This window comes from Anoplophora glabripennis, unplaced genomic scaffold, assembly GCF_000390285.2.
Source record: "Anoplophora glabripennis isolate ALB-LARVAE unplaced genomic scaffold, Agla_2.0 scaffold5, whole genome shotgun sequence".
Taxonomy (NCBI): Eukaryota; Metazoa; Arthropoda; class Insecta; order Coleoptera; family Cerambycidae; genus Anoplophora; species Anoplophora glabripennis.
Window position 1 is genome coordinate 3,229,834 of NW_019416525.1, and position 15,337 is coordinate 3,245,170.

The 15,337-nt window shown below is 35.4% G+C and overlaps 1 protein-coding gene across 4 annotated transcripts in view; it reads left to right on the forward strand.

The window, feature by feature from the left end:
* Positions 1-15,337, forward strand: part of LOC108906807 — a 40,926-nt gene that overhangs the window by 13,589 nt on the left and 12,000 nt on the right. The window contains exon 1 of one of the 4 annotated variants that reach the window (XM_018710189.2): positions 13,312-13,509. The exons of the other annotated variants lie outside the window; for them this stretch is intronic. The gene's annotated coding sequence lies outside the window, so the exon portion shown is untranslated. Of the gene's footprint in view, positions 1-13,311; positions 13,510-15,337 lie in introns of those variants that run through there. 4 annotated transcript variants of the gene reach the window in all.

A 15,337-nucleotide genomic window follows, 5' to 3' on the forward strand; every position in this document is an offset into this window, starting at 1 on the left:
ATGCGATAGAGAAAGATGGCTATAATGATGGCGTTTAATAGTCATCGCCCATTTCGCCCTTCCACAAATAAGAAGTGGATCTTATTTGTGGAAGGGCGAAACGGGCGGTGACTATGAGACGCCTTCATTATAGCCATCCTTCTCTATCGCATGGATTTCTATGGCTTACTTTATCGCTCTCACGTAACTTCAGATAGACCATCGGTACTTTCCTACCCGTATCGTTGTTGCGATAATGTTTACATTATTTTTAATTTATGGTGGACAAAATTTTGAACAGTTGTAATTGTTTTATTAATTATAACCACAAATTAATTTTATTAATTAATATTAACAATAGCGGCAAAATCACTTGAATTTGATGATATAAAGTAGGTGTTATAACATTTTATTTATTTTTTGTCCGTTCATTTTTTATTACACTTTGCCGCCGTAAGGTCAGGTTTTACAGTGAATCATTTTCGAATGGTCAATTTTTACAAAATTGTACATTCAAAATTTTTTTTTCGATAAGTTCTGAACCACCCTGTATACAACGTTAACGGTTAAACGTATCAACGTAATAATTTCTTTAAAAAAATTAAATCTGTTTTATTTCAGACACTTTTTCAAAAGCTTTCATATTCGACACAGCCAAAATTGGACGGAGAAAAAAAAATGATACAGCGGGTGACCACGACACTCTCGAACAGATTTCTCCACCTAAACCGCGAATGGTACAGAAATAATCGAATAGCTTGAAATACAAGTTCAATGAAGTTATAGGAATATTTGTTAATTAATGATATTTTACTCGCAATACTCTTTTAAATTGAATTAAACATTTGTATCACATCAAATAAAAAGCTTACTTGTCGTTGTTGCCAGGTTGTCTAAATTACATTACCAAAGGGAATTATTCTTATATTCCGTGGTTTTACTGAACTTACAAAATATTCGCATTTGGTTTGACTTTGGTAGTGCAAAGGTGACGTCACTTTCCTACAATCTTTGAACTTTAAACTTATTTTTTTATCATTTATTTATTATAGTCTTTCCGAAGTCAGTTGGACATGTATAAAAACGGCTAGCAATAAAATCTAATGAGTTTCATAGTCGTCCCTAAAAAAGTTTTCTGCTAAAGGTAAAAAATTATAATAATTTGTAGAAAATTTCTATTATATGTTCATTTGGCCAACAACATATTTTAATTATTTATGTCCTCAAACAATTTCATTATATTGATGGTAAATTTCGTTTTGTTGCGTTTCAAAAGGTCTCCAAAATGATATGTTATAATAATATTAGTAAACAAAATATCCCTCTTATTTCTCCCTTTCGCAATTGTAATTGAATGATTAATAGAAGGTGCCTATAATAAATTACAATTCCGTATTGCTGCACTGCACTGCTAACGGGAACTCCTGACCGGGTATCTTGGCCGATGAATTTCGATCGGCCGAGGTAAGCATCACGGACGCAGGCTGGAACTTGGATGGGTGACCTAAGGCAAACTTTTTCCTTTGGTCGCTCGGTACGCTGTGGTTTTGGAATCCATCATTGCATTTATTTTATTACAGACATATGTTCATTGAAAAGCGTACTTTTGTCATTAACTCCATTAGAAAACAGTATATTCTACAACAAACCGTTTTAGACTAAGTGAAAAAGAGAACTATAATTATTAACGTCCAGTTGTTCGCTTATCTATTCTATAATCGATCTTCGCATTAGCACTGGTTAAAAACTGTGTGCATTTTACGCCGACAGTTATGCCGCCATGCTGGTAGTTATGGGCAGTGACGTTCGCGAATTAATTGCCCTGAGGAGCCTAGAAGACAATAAAACTGATACGGTTGCGTCGATACGCGAATAATAGCTCATGTAAAAAAACTTTAAGCGTATTTGGGTAAACCTTCACAAAGAGCAGTACGTTTAATTTGAACGCGTTTGCCTTGCGGACGCCTTTTTAAGTATCGATTAGGTTTTGCGGTGGGATCAACAATTTGTAATTAGTTTTCTGCATAAATCAATGTCTGAAATGTTGAGCGCCGGAAAATACCGAATTTCGCGACAAATGAAACGCCGAAAATCGTCCAAGGTAAGTCCTTGCCCCGGGACGCCCATGGCCGTTTGGAACGCCGGTGTAACATGACAGGAAGTGTCTCTTTTCATTTGTTTGGGTTTCCGCAATATTCACTGAATCGTAACTTATGTGCTCCAGATGACGGGGCAACGTAAGCGTAAGTTCTCATAAAAATATTGTGGATGTGATTCAACGTCAATTAGTATTACCACTCTGAGATAATTAACGGAGTCAACCGATTCCACTCTACGCACGAATAAAGATTTGTTCCTTTTTTTGCGCGAGTTGATACTAATAAGGTCAACGCAGAACAAAGGACGTAAACATAGGAGGCTGTACGGAACAGCTCTAGATGCTGCCGAAGCGCACGCAAGAACCGGCTAATTATTCTTTTATATTTTCCACAAACCTATTGAGGAATGTTTCAATAATTGCTGGTATACGTTAAAATGCAACCGATGCCGATTTCGGATTTTTTTACCCATGTTTCGAACACTCGAATTAAATTTTTACCCGTGTTTCTAATATTTTCGTAGAAAACTGTTAAAAACTTGAAGGGTTTATTTTAATAAAATAAAATTGCTTACCTTGCCTTGCTTTGATGAAACAGCACCCTGAAAAAAAAAAAAAAAATGTTTTAGGTGTGATAAGACTATTAAACAGTATTTGAACTGTGATTAAGTGCTTTTCTATGTCATTTCCAGGCGCCTATTTTTAATCGAGAATATTTCGTAAAAACACCACAAAGCTTTATCACTATTTCGCAAATGCAGTGATGCAACAGTACGTTTTAATATTTCCGCTGATATTTGAATGTTACGAAACATCTAATTAATTATCGTTATATCATTCAAGTGTACAAACTTAATATTTGGGAACATCTGGCATCTAGGATATTTTTCTATTATAATGTTTACATTACGATTACCGAGGGATAATATTATTTCGGCACGTTTTGTTTCAGCTGTGCTGATTTAATTTTTTTAATTAGACATCGTAAGACAATCTCCTAATTGTTGTTATCGCCCAGTTCTTGGAATATTTTAGCATGTGGATTTTACTTAAAAACAACGCAGCGTTTGCGTATCAAATAATTGTGTATTTATTTCTCAAAAAGCCTTTGCATTATCTTGTTCTAAGATACGTGCAAACTCGTCGGTTTTATTTCAACAGAGCCGATGGAGAAGAGGTAGCCAGTGAAGTGTGTAGTTTTTATACAATTCCGCCGAGATATTGGTTTTCATTTATGGGAACCAAAACGGAACTAGAAATGCATAAAAAGACCGTAAACCGACAAAAAATACGTCCGGGAAGTCAGTTTTATGCCGGCTAAATTTGTAACTGAGGATAAATCGTAATTTATTTATAAAATTCATTCGCAACAAATTGCACGTCCATTTTCCGTAGTACGAAACGTTGTTTACAGAAAAACTCGATCTTCCCACATTGTTTGACGGTTGACCTTGACTGCACGAAGGAGACGTATTGTATAATAATGTTTTCATGCAACTTTTCTTAGATCATTCCTCCTACATAGTTTTAAAAAAGCAATCTCCGTATAAATATTAATTAACTCACGACTCAAGGCTGACCTAGTATTGGAATTAAATCTTAACATTAAAATAACGCGTTGAAAGCTGTAAACAATTATTTTAATAAAAATCCACGACCCAGACTACTGGATCTTTCGAGGCATCTTACCGTGATATTAAACGCGGTTTTTAGTGGAAAAGTCAAATATTCATATTTTATCAGTTTTCCAAACCAGATCGCTTTAACGTGATTTTTGACAGACAAAGTAAAACTGTTTCGTGCGGGCGTACTCACTCAAACAACAGAAAATCGTTTCAAACAAAATTATACAGGTACTGTTACATAACGAGGAGATAGCACAAAGATCCAAAAAGCTGAACCCTCGGGCGTCGAGCACAAGGAACCATTGTGGCTAAATCGGCACCGGTTCCGTGTTTTTTTTTTTTAACCGGGTGAACACGCTATCGCTTCTCGTCTCTAACGGATACTTTGCGCACACCTTATAGAGACCGTCGGAATCGCCTCTCCCAATATTTTGACTGAAACGACGCGAAAATACTAATTTCGACACAGTTACGGTTTTCACGGTTCGGTTGCTTCGAGATATTCGCGGTAGCATGTCGATAATTAAAAACACCTTCGGCCAAATAAATTCAAGATGTTTATAAACAAAGATCCACAAATGCCATAACAGTGGAAACGATGGGAGCCGTTGGTGAAAGTGCTGTTTCGACATTGGGAGCAAAGCGGATTGTTTTACTAACACCGTTCGCTCGATTATTTCGCAGGGCCAGAATTTAAATTTTCTCCCAATAACAAAATAATTGGTCAAATAAAAATGCCTCTTCAAAAAAAAACGATTTTTAACGCCTAATTATGCCTCGCCCTGTATATACAATACACGCGCACTTTCTTGCTTTCTTCTGCTCGTACGATCCCATGGCAAAATTATATTTTCCAAACTGTCAATCACGTTTCCCCAACGTCGCCTGAATTAATTCAGTAGTTACGAATCGTTTCCTATGAAACATGTATGACTGGATGTTGGGCGCGCTGTCTATAAATACCATAACGGATTGTTTCCCAACATTTAATTTTCTTTACGAGACCGTTAAATCGAATTGCAAGGGCTCGCAGGGAGGATATTAAGAAATCCCGCCGCCTCGTATCCGTATTTCGTACCTAGGCCAATTTGGGTCGTTACAAAACGCTATCGGTCGCGCTTATCTTAAGCACCCTTTATGTCGAATTTTTAAACCGGCTCCGTAGAGTGCATAATACACACGTAAACATGGTAGTGTTTATTTATTGCTGTACTATTGATACCCGCAGCTGTGGCGTTACATAATACCTACACGATTTTCTGCATATCCTTATATTGCGTAAGAAAAAATGATACAGAATCGCGTTGGTGCATGTATATATATAAATAAAATTTATAGTACAATACTACTACTACTGTAAGTAAATCATAGTCATTAGCGAAGAAGTACCCCCTTGGGAATCTATAAATACGAGGCCTATGCAAAAAATAACCGAACTTTTAATTTTACACGTTTATTATTAATTTTGCACATTATAGGCCCTTGCTTGCTTCAAAGTATTCGAATCGGAGGTCCAAATTTCTCAGTTGACTGGTTTTTCAGATATCCTAACCTAAATGTGCCAAAATCGCGATTTTTTGACATATTTGAGGTTATGTTACATGAATAGGTATTTTTTTTGCTAAAACCATTAATGGGGTCTTAAAGTGTTATACTTACTCTTTAAAACGCATTTGGACTTATCCCGATATCATTTTTCGGCTTTGAGAAATCGCATTTTTGAATATACTCACAACACAACCTAAATTCGGCGGCACCCGGAGTAGGGATCTTCCATGTTTTTGTGGTCGCTGATCATGAGTCTGAACTCCAAAATGCTCTATCACGTCAAATTTTGCAATGAACATGAAAAAAATATCTAAAAAGTCGATATATGGTCGGTATTTTACGCATTATATCAATCTAGAAATACATTTACCCGCAAAAGAGGCTAATACGCTCAATCTCGAACTCTTAAACCCTAAGCTCAAAAACCCTAAGCCCATAAACCCATAAGGTTTACCTTTGCATATAACATATCCTCAAATATGTCAAAAATTCGCGATTTTGTCACTTTTAGGTTAGGATATCTCGAAAACCAGAACCAATTGAGACATTTGGACAGTATATTCGCGTTGTTGGGTCCTTGTCGACCTGTGTAACCTAAAAACGGCGCACTTTCGCAGTTTCATGCAAAATTTAACTTTAGGTACATATTTGTTCCAGAAAATCGCACATTTCAAAAATCGTCACTAAAATAACAATATTACAGAAACAAATGGAATATCAACAACTCAAGAACATGTGGTAATTTAAAAAGTTCGTTTATTTTCTAAACAGACCTCGTACATCTATTATTAAAGGAGGTTTACAACATTAGATTGTTTTTGTAGACAGTGTAACGGAACATCATCATAAAACTTGGAAAAAAAACCGAAAAGTTACATGCGTTGGTTGTACATATGATGCACACCGCTTTTTTTCAAGAGGATATGATTCAAATCCTCGCTGTTTCAGGCGGATTATTCGGCGAGTTAAAAAGCAAATTTCCTAATAGAAACTCCGCCGCTCAATTAGCTATTCCCAGGTTGCTTTGTGTTAACGGTACAAATAAATAATGCACATAATTCTCTCGTAACAGCCACTGATGAAATAGCTTTTGTACGTATGTGCAATATTTAAACCAAATTTTTATGGGTAAGTCTACTTTATATTCCCCATTAAGGTAAGGTGGTGGTAATAAACGTGTACGTCTTACTTTTATGAATATTTATTTATAAAATAGAACGGTGGTATTCTGTCGCAGCGCGCATAACAGTAAAAAACTGGATATTGAATATTGGTCAAGTTTTTTTACGCGCCAACATTTATAGTGTGATTCAAACAACATTTTACAATGCTACCAGCTGGATCTGTAATGACAGATACAACTGTTTTTTTATATTTCTTTGTTTAGTTTCGAATTTGTTTCCCAAGGTAATACCATAATTATATAACCACTTCTTGTTTATCCATGACATTTAATAAACATTCCACAATTTTTCCTAATTAGGATCCAATTTAACATTGCAATAATATGTTTTTCACAAGTACCTTGAGTGGAGAAACCTAGTTGGACCACTCAGACTCTTTGAATATAAACTATTAATTTTTTACCGATCTTCTGAATTTGTTGTTTTTCGATAGCAGCCGTTTTATGACATGCAACAATTACAGTTACCTTGTAGCTACCCACGTCTAAAGACGGCAGCGAAACAATAAAAAAAATAAGAAAGTAAATCGGCAGAGAGAAAGAAATTAAGTCACATTATCTGTGACTAAAATAAATTACTATATTACGTAAACTTCACATTCACTTAAAAATATACAAATTCTATTTAAGCTCGGCTGGCTTAAAACAATGACAAAAAAAGTGTTAAACCGTTTAAAAGCAAACCCTATAATTTTAAGGAAGTTGGAAAATAAACGCACTTTTATTTTTAAATTAAATATGTCGAAATGTACATTTGCAAAGGTTCTTCAAGGTAAAATCGTAGAAAGCGTTGCGATTTTGACTATCATTGCTCGTAATTAACCTGTTTCAAACAATTGCCTTTTTCTCCACAGGCATACGAGAAATTGTATCTACTTAGTTGCTTAATTAATACAATTGCCTTATCAGTTTTCGTTTGCTGTCGCAACTGGTCTTGGCATCCTGCTTACGACATTACTAAACACCTCATTATTTTCAAAAACTTTCGCGGCACTGCGAAAATAACGTTAAGCCGAACCTCGATAATCCGAACGCAGGGAATCCGAACCTCCCACTAATCCGAACAACCTAAAACTTGTAGCAGTGTTTAATAATCCGAATTAATTTCGGTCCTAATCAGTTCGGATTATCGAGGTTCTACTGCACGTTTCTGGCCGCATTGGAAACAGCAATAATTTCAACTAACTGTTATATCGCCTTCCTATTCCGACATTTATTGCCGAGAAAAATTATTTCTGCATTTTTGCTTCGGGTCGCTCCGTGAAATTATGAAAGGCACTTCTGAAGACCCTAAATAAATCACAAATTATAATTGACAGGTTTTACTGCTTGGTTGGTCTCTTGGCGCCGTAATATAAAAGCACCACCGTAGTATGGTGTCAATAATCCAATAAAACTTCTAAGCAAAGCGCAGGTAATTATGTCAGCGGTTGGAAATATTAGAGTGATTACGATACGTAAAATAATTAGGCAACGTAATTATTTTATGTGCTGCGAATGACCCATTTATTTTATTGTGATTTATACTGTTTGTTTTACAATATTGTAAGTTTCTCACGGAGCGTTTTTGTGAATAAGCAACAATGCAATTTCAAAACTGAAGACAATCGTTCTCAAGATCATATTTTATCTTTATGTAACGCAGAGCGAAGCATAAATTATGTAAAATGTGTGATTGTTACCAACAATTAAAAAAGTCATACACTACGCACGAAATAACTTCTAAGAGAACTTCGGATTGTAGTTGCACAGTTGCAGTAACATCAAACGTTCTTGAATTGACTATTTTTTTAATCGTCCTTTGTTCGCGTTTGGATATAATAGAATGAAAAAAATCTAAAAGGTATTTAAATTGAAAATAACCATTGTTTATTCACCGCAGACCTAAAAAAATCAGTGAAAATTTCCAGGAAGTAGTGTAACTAATCGCAAACTACCATTAGTTACACCGAATTGTCTTAAATGGGTACAGGATGTTTTTGTATAAAAAATTCTCCAATAGAGCTCATGTGTAAACCGAAAAAATAAGTTGTGGGCGTCAGTAATATCGTTTCTCCTTACGATTTAATAATGGCTATTTTCTATTTCATCCCGGTGCACAGCTCTAGAAGAACAACTACGCCAATGGCTCATTAATTATTTCTTAATGAATCCGTTAACATTATAATGAGAATAATTTGCTGTTGTTAAAAGCCGTTTGCCGCAAGTAGAGTAACATTTTTAATGGTACTATTTTTTCAGGAATCCATAGAGATATGAATTAAATACCGTTTGAAACAGTAGATAATAACAGGAACGCCAGAATGACTGTTCTTTCTGCTTTGCTAGATCAAAATCTTCAATTTGTTCGCGTCAGAACGTTCGGACAAAACTTTGATCGAAAGCATCCGAAACATGCGCAAAATTCTCACAAAAATATTCGAAACATGCGCAAAATTCATCACTACGTATTTAAATATTACATTGGATTCGAAACATTCGCAAAATTTGTCACAGAAGTGAACATTCCCACTGCATACAATGTAATTGAATTTTAAACGAGCTATTGGTTAAAAGCAGTAAAATAGAAGAGGTTTTATGTTTTATAGTCCATTGTCCATCCCTTGGGTCGGTTTATTAAAAACCAAACTGCGTATTAAACGAGAGGAAGTGGTGGTTTTACAAAAAACGCATTGAAACATGGGTTGGTAGCAGGTCTACCTACCTCAATAAATTTTAACGCATGCGAGTTGGTAGCCAGGTGCATTTCAGACTATATTTGTACCCTCTGATATGCTGCGCCGGTTGAACTACAAAACCCAGTGGCGCGCCGTTCATTGAGCGGAATAGCGAAATTTACCTGCAGCCCCTCCTAATAAGGGACTTGCCAATCTGTAACGTCAGTAGTAGAGGCTGAAATTCTTCTAGAATGAAAAATATTAAAATCACTCGACAATCTCCACTGGAACCGCTGAAACGTTGTTTTTCTCCACCTTTTCAAAGTCGTACAGACAAAAGCTAACTAAAAATAGGCGGTACACGCGTGTAAAACCTCGTTATACTTCTTTCCAGATATTAATTATGAGCCTTTTCGAAATTAACATTACATAACAATGAATTAAACATAAAACTTTCTTAAATACCTGTGACCTTACCTGTTTACCTCACCTTATCTGCTCGAAAGCCGAAAGAAATGAGGAATAATTTAACCTTGTTTTTTTCCAAACTGGTTGGATTTTAGCAACATTGTTGTTAAGACACTAGTACATATTTTACAAGATGAAGCACAACGACAAGGTGGCAATAAAAATAATTTAAACGCGCTCGTATTTTAACTTTATTAACAATTATGACGCTGGCTCGGCTTTATGTGAAAATAATTCATATGCACGAGTGTAAAAGTTAAATACACTTTTAATGGAAGATTTATTTGAACTTTTTTCGAGACGCTACCACAGCAGGATACATATTTCTGATAGTAGCACTATTTATCTCTATAAAAAGATTATCCTACACTATAACTGCTACATAATTTGTTTCAATGTCGATATCTTTTAATCCACGTTAGCCAGATGAATCAAATGTAATTGATGTGCCCCTAGAACGTTCAACGATGTAATTAGGATTTTCGTAGTGACGTCATTAACGGTAATTATTTGTTATCACAAATTAAACATTAATTAATCAAGGAATGCGTTTCAACAGTCTGAACCGGCCATTCATCACGTAGAACAATAATTATTTTGTAAAAAAAATAATAAAGGAACGCAGATCTGCGGTCATCAAAATGTTTGTAAATATTTAATAATTTTTTTATCAAACATGTAGGACATTTTTTAAATCTTATTCCAAAAAATCAGAATATTTTTTCAACAATTGCTCCCTCAAAATGGTTAATGAAAGGGCAGCTCGGGAAAACGCACGGGAGCCATGTTGTGACGTCATACCACTCGTTAAACTATTCTTTCAGTTGACCAGAATTTGGCTTAAAAAAATCATATTTAACGTCCTGTATCTCAAAAACAAAAGACAACAGGTCCACAAAAAAAAATCGCTTATTTATGTCAATTTATTGCACCGTTTTTCAAAGCTTCCTGTATGTCTCTTGGTATATAATATACTTTTCAATATTCCATATGAAAATATGTACCTTGTAATGAAAATTGATAATCGAAAACAAATAAAATTTTGTTTAATTGATGTTAAAAGCAGGCCTGGGTTAGGGGAGGGCTACGAGGGCTATAGCCCCGGGCCTCACAATTTGAGGGGCCTCGACAAGATCTGGCAAAGTGAAACCAAAAAGTGTTTAGGTTTGGAAATTTTATATCGGTAAATCGGTGTATCATTTTATATCGGCATTTGGCACATATTTTTAATAAGTGCACATAGTAATTAATTGATGTGCAAAAAAATCTTGTTTTTTTCTAACAATTTCTCCCTCCAAATGATTAACGAAAACGGAGCCCGGAAAAACGCACGGAAGCCATGTTGTGACGTCATACCACTCGTTAAACTTAACTAACTTTCGGTACAATACGGTTGTTTACTACAAAAGATATGTATCCCGTATCTCAAAAACAAGAGACAACATATCCACAAAAAAAATCACTTATTCCATATGAAAATATGTACCTGGCAATGAAAATTGATAATCGAAAACGAATAAAATTTTGCTTAATTGATTGAAAAGCAGGCCTTTTTAGGGGAGGGCTACGAGGGTTATAGCCAGGGCCTCTGCAAGATCTGGCAAAATCAAACCAAAAAATGTTTAGGTTTGGAAATTTTATATCGGTATTCCCCTTTTTTTATTGCGGATCCGGGCACCATAGTTAAAAGTAAGTTTATCATTTTATATCGGCATTTGACATATTTTTTAAATTCATTTTCCGTAATTAATTGATGTGCAAAAAATCTTGAGGTTTTTTTTAACAATTTCTCCCTCAAAATGGTTAACGTAAACAGAGCGCGGGAAAACGCACGGAAGCCATGTTGTGACGTCATACCACTCGTTACCGGCTAGCCTACGTAGTTGGCTGGGTGGCACTCACATATCGCCCCATTTCACACGTAATGACATAACTCGGACCATATTTGCACCAGAAGAGTACATTTTTAAACCTATATCCGCAAAAATAGTGTAATAAAAAATAACCCTCAACCTTTTTGGCACTTTGATTAATTTTTAATTTCTCAGGTGGAAAAATAAACAGGAAAACAGCTTAAACTATACTACAAATAAATGACTTGATAGCTAATAGCGCATAGATCTGTCGGGTCGCGCCAATCGAACGGTGTGACGTCACAAATGCTCTGCGAGTGGCTTGGACTGTTTCAAATAGTTCGCTATCGATTTTAATTTTTCGCCACATATTTAGGAGATTACGTGCTTACGGAAAATGTAAAAACAAGTCATAAATTGTTTATGTTATTATGCATTTGTTTTCTAAGTGGCTCACATCTGTAGTAAACGTGGATGCACGTTGTTATCAAATGCCGATTCCTCGGCATATTCCGATCACAGCTGAGTGATTTTTAAGCGTATGTGACCGCGCTAGAACGCTCACATCTCTATCGGAATGGTTAGAATTCCATCGGAGTACGGCGCTCTTGTTTATGTATATTTATAACGGCCGCCACAAAATATATTCTTAAAAGGTATGCACTGTGTGCAATGAGCTCGGTGCAATATCTATATGTCGAACGAACCAAATCACCGAACGGCTGATAACGCGGGGCTCTTGGCAAACGGGGTGCTCTATTTTTGGGTCCTACGGCCAATCGCACCGTTCGATCGATGCACTTTGATTTACATCGCGAACCGACCAAGAAGGAAATCCCGTAGGGACAAGGGAACTGCCGGATTTAGACGTTTCGTTTTCAGTATTAAAAAAAAATTGTGCACGCTGGCTTCCAAGTAACGTTAATATCGGAAAGTGTGGTAAAAACATTAAAACTAATCGATCGCTGCGAACGAACGTCGCGTCGTGCGGATATGCCCCCGCTGGGGAAAATGTTTACGACTGGCTTTCCAAAAATAGGAATTCACAGCGCCAGTAGAACATCTGTTGGTACAACTTCAAATGGGCATAACAGTTTACCGTTTCTTTGTCAGCAACTGCTGGTTTTATTTCTAAAAGTGCTTGTAACAGCGCAAGATGGCAAAAGGCGAACCGATAAAGCATGAGAACATCGGCGGGACCTTATTATATTGTAAGTGCATTCGTAGAATTGGCCGCTTGTGTGTAACGAGGGCCTGCTTGTCTACGAGCAGGTGTCGTACCCAGAAAAAATACTTCTAGCAAGCCAATGTGTCTCTTTTATTTCAATAAATAAAATCGTGTTCGAAATACTTTGTAAGTTATGCAATGTACACGGAATATTGTGACGCCCTGTACATTTAACGCGGATGCAATCTAATTTCGATACACCTTTTAGATTCTGTAACGTAATTAGGCAATAAATCTTTTTTATATTGAAAACCGTAATTTATGTGATTATAAATCTTGTCATTTTTGGCAGTGCTCTTAGCAAATAATCACGACTGGTAGTTAAAGATCAGCGGGTGCTTGTGTGAAAGTATTCCACGGTTCTCACATACTGACCTATAGATAATTGCATACCACATACGTTTAAAAAAAATGATTTTCATAAAAAAAAAGCCGTTTCGCTATGCAGCATTTAAATTCATCGATCTACACGTGATGCAAGCGATTTAATGCAAAAATAACCATATAATGTATTCAATTAAAACGTATACGTCGTATTGTTGCTACCTGGTGCATTCATAATTCATTTATATCTTTATTATCACTGCGTTATATGTATATTAACGGCTGTGGTGACAGGTGTCCGTGTTTGTTAATCATAATATCTGCCTCGGTTCTGTTAAACACATAAAAATAACACCTAGTAACTTATAACAGTTAAAGAAGAATCGAGGTTTGCGTTCGGTTTCTTCCTAATTTAACGGAACTTACGACTTTCGTGGTTTTTGTGAACGTTTTTGACTTTGGCACAGCTAACTTTCCCTTGCGACGTCGAAAATTAATTGAACTGTATATGTGCATATTTCGAAACGTAAATTAGCTAAGTAAATGGTAAGCAGTCACTTATACCTGTTCAAGATTAATTAGAACATTTAATTTGATTTGGTAAAAATTATCAGTTACCTAATACTGACAATTCGCTTTTAAAGTGGAATAGTAAATAAGGGCAAATTATTTGCGTGCTTGCGTTTCGAAAGGGTGTCGAATAAAAGTCTTTAATTACCGACAATGACATAGCTTTTAATTGTTGTGTATAGGAACGACTTTCGTCGTAAAAATGTGGTTATTAACCAGTAGAACCTGTGTGACACACCACCGGTTTAATTTTTTTAATGCATCCTAATTCGTTGACGTTAAAGGAGATTGTTGATTTTAAGTTTTAAGCTAACTTTTTTTTTTGGAAAACTTGCAGCCTCAACAGGTTATACAGCGATCCCACTCGCCGGTGAATCATTCGAATCGCCGGGATCTATTATTATACCTGATTCGGCCTTATCGGAAATATTTACAACTCGAATAAATTGAATGTTGCGAATACCAGAGCGGATACTTTTAAACTATTGTAAATTCCTCTATTAAATATGTAGATAAAACTGAATTATCCTACTGTTAACGTGACATTTTAACATTCAATTAATAAGCGCGCATAAATCCATAACACTTTCTAGTTTCGATATTTATATTTCCGCTTGTGTAGAAAACAGGAGAAATTATATCGTTTAGAAAATAACAGCATATTTACGGGCTGATAAGGTGTATTAGAGAATAATTCGAGTTTTCCGTATGGGAATTACTCTATAATTGACGCGTAGTGAAATGGAAAGTTTCCTGTTATTTTTCCTGTATATTCATCTACATTTCGCTCTAAATAATGATTTTAAAAAGCACGTCTCTCAGTGTAGTGAGCTGCGTAGAAAATCCGATAAAGTACCTTTAGCGGGAAACTTCTCTGCGTCTGCATCATTGTGTTGTCTTTGGATTTATTCGCATGCATTTATTATTTGCCTTACGGTATTTGTGCTATTTACAAGTTTTACCTCTTATAACTAGTTATACGGCAAGATCATGTTCCTAGTTTTAACCTATGTTTTACCCGTACGAAATTTATTAGACTCAATTTTATGTTTATCAGAAAAGCAAGATCGAAACGTTAAAAAGGAGTGCGATTTTTTCCCAAGTAAAAATAAATGTCGGTGTTTTATGAAATTCCAGACTACTTCATTCGTTTATTTATTCCAATAATGATGGGATATTCTTGAATTTCATAGAAAACTGACTTGTATTTTTATGTTTGGAAAAAATGTTTTCTCGTCTTTTTTCATTGTCGATCCTTCGATTATTTCTCGAATAATAATGATTAAACACAAGGGTGCCATAAATTTAGGGACTGCTACAACCGAAAAATAAGATTTTTTTGTTTTTGAAATATGAGGGATCGAAAACTGACTTTTAAATATCAAATTTCTGCCATATTTACCAGAACACAATGTAATGCAATGAAATCTGCTACAGGTAAGTCTTTGATGATGCTACGATCTCAGTGACATTTTATGACGTAACTTTTTTGATGTTAGGTTCTTTATTACGATGTAAGATTTCGTTTTATATAAAAACAGTACAATTTTTATGTAAAATGAAATTTTCATGTAATAAAGAACATCCATTGTAAAAAACCTAACCTCAAAAAAGTTATGTCATAAAATGTCACATGGAAAGATCGAAAAATCGTAGATCTCTAGCGGATAATCAAAAACTAACAACACCAACCCTTACTAGTATCAAATTTCGATGTCTTATGCTGTTTTTGGGAAAAAAATTGCTTGGTTTTTGATTTTCTACCAGTAGACCAAGGCGGATCTGTCGAAATATTCCACTTCTT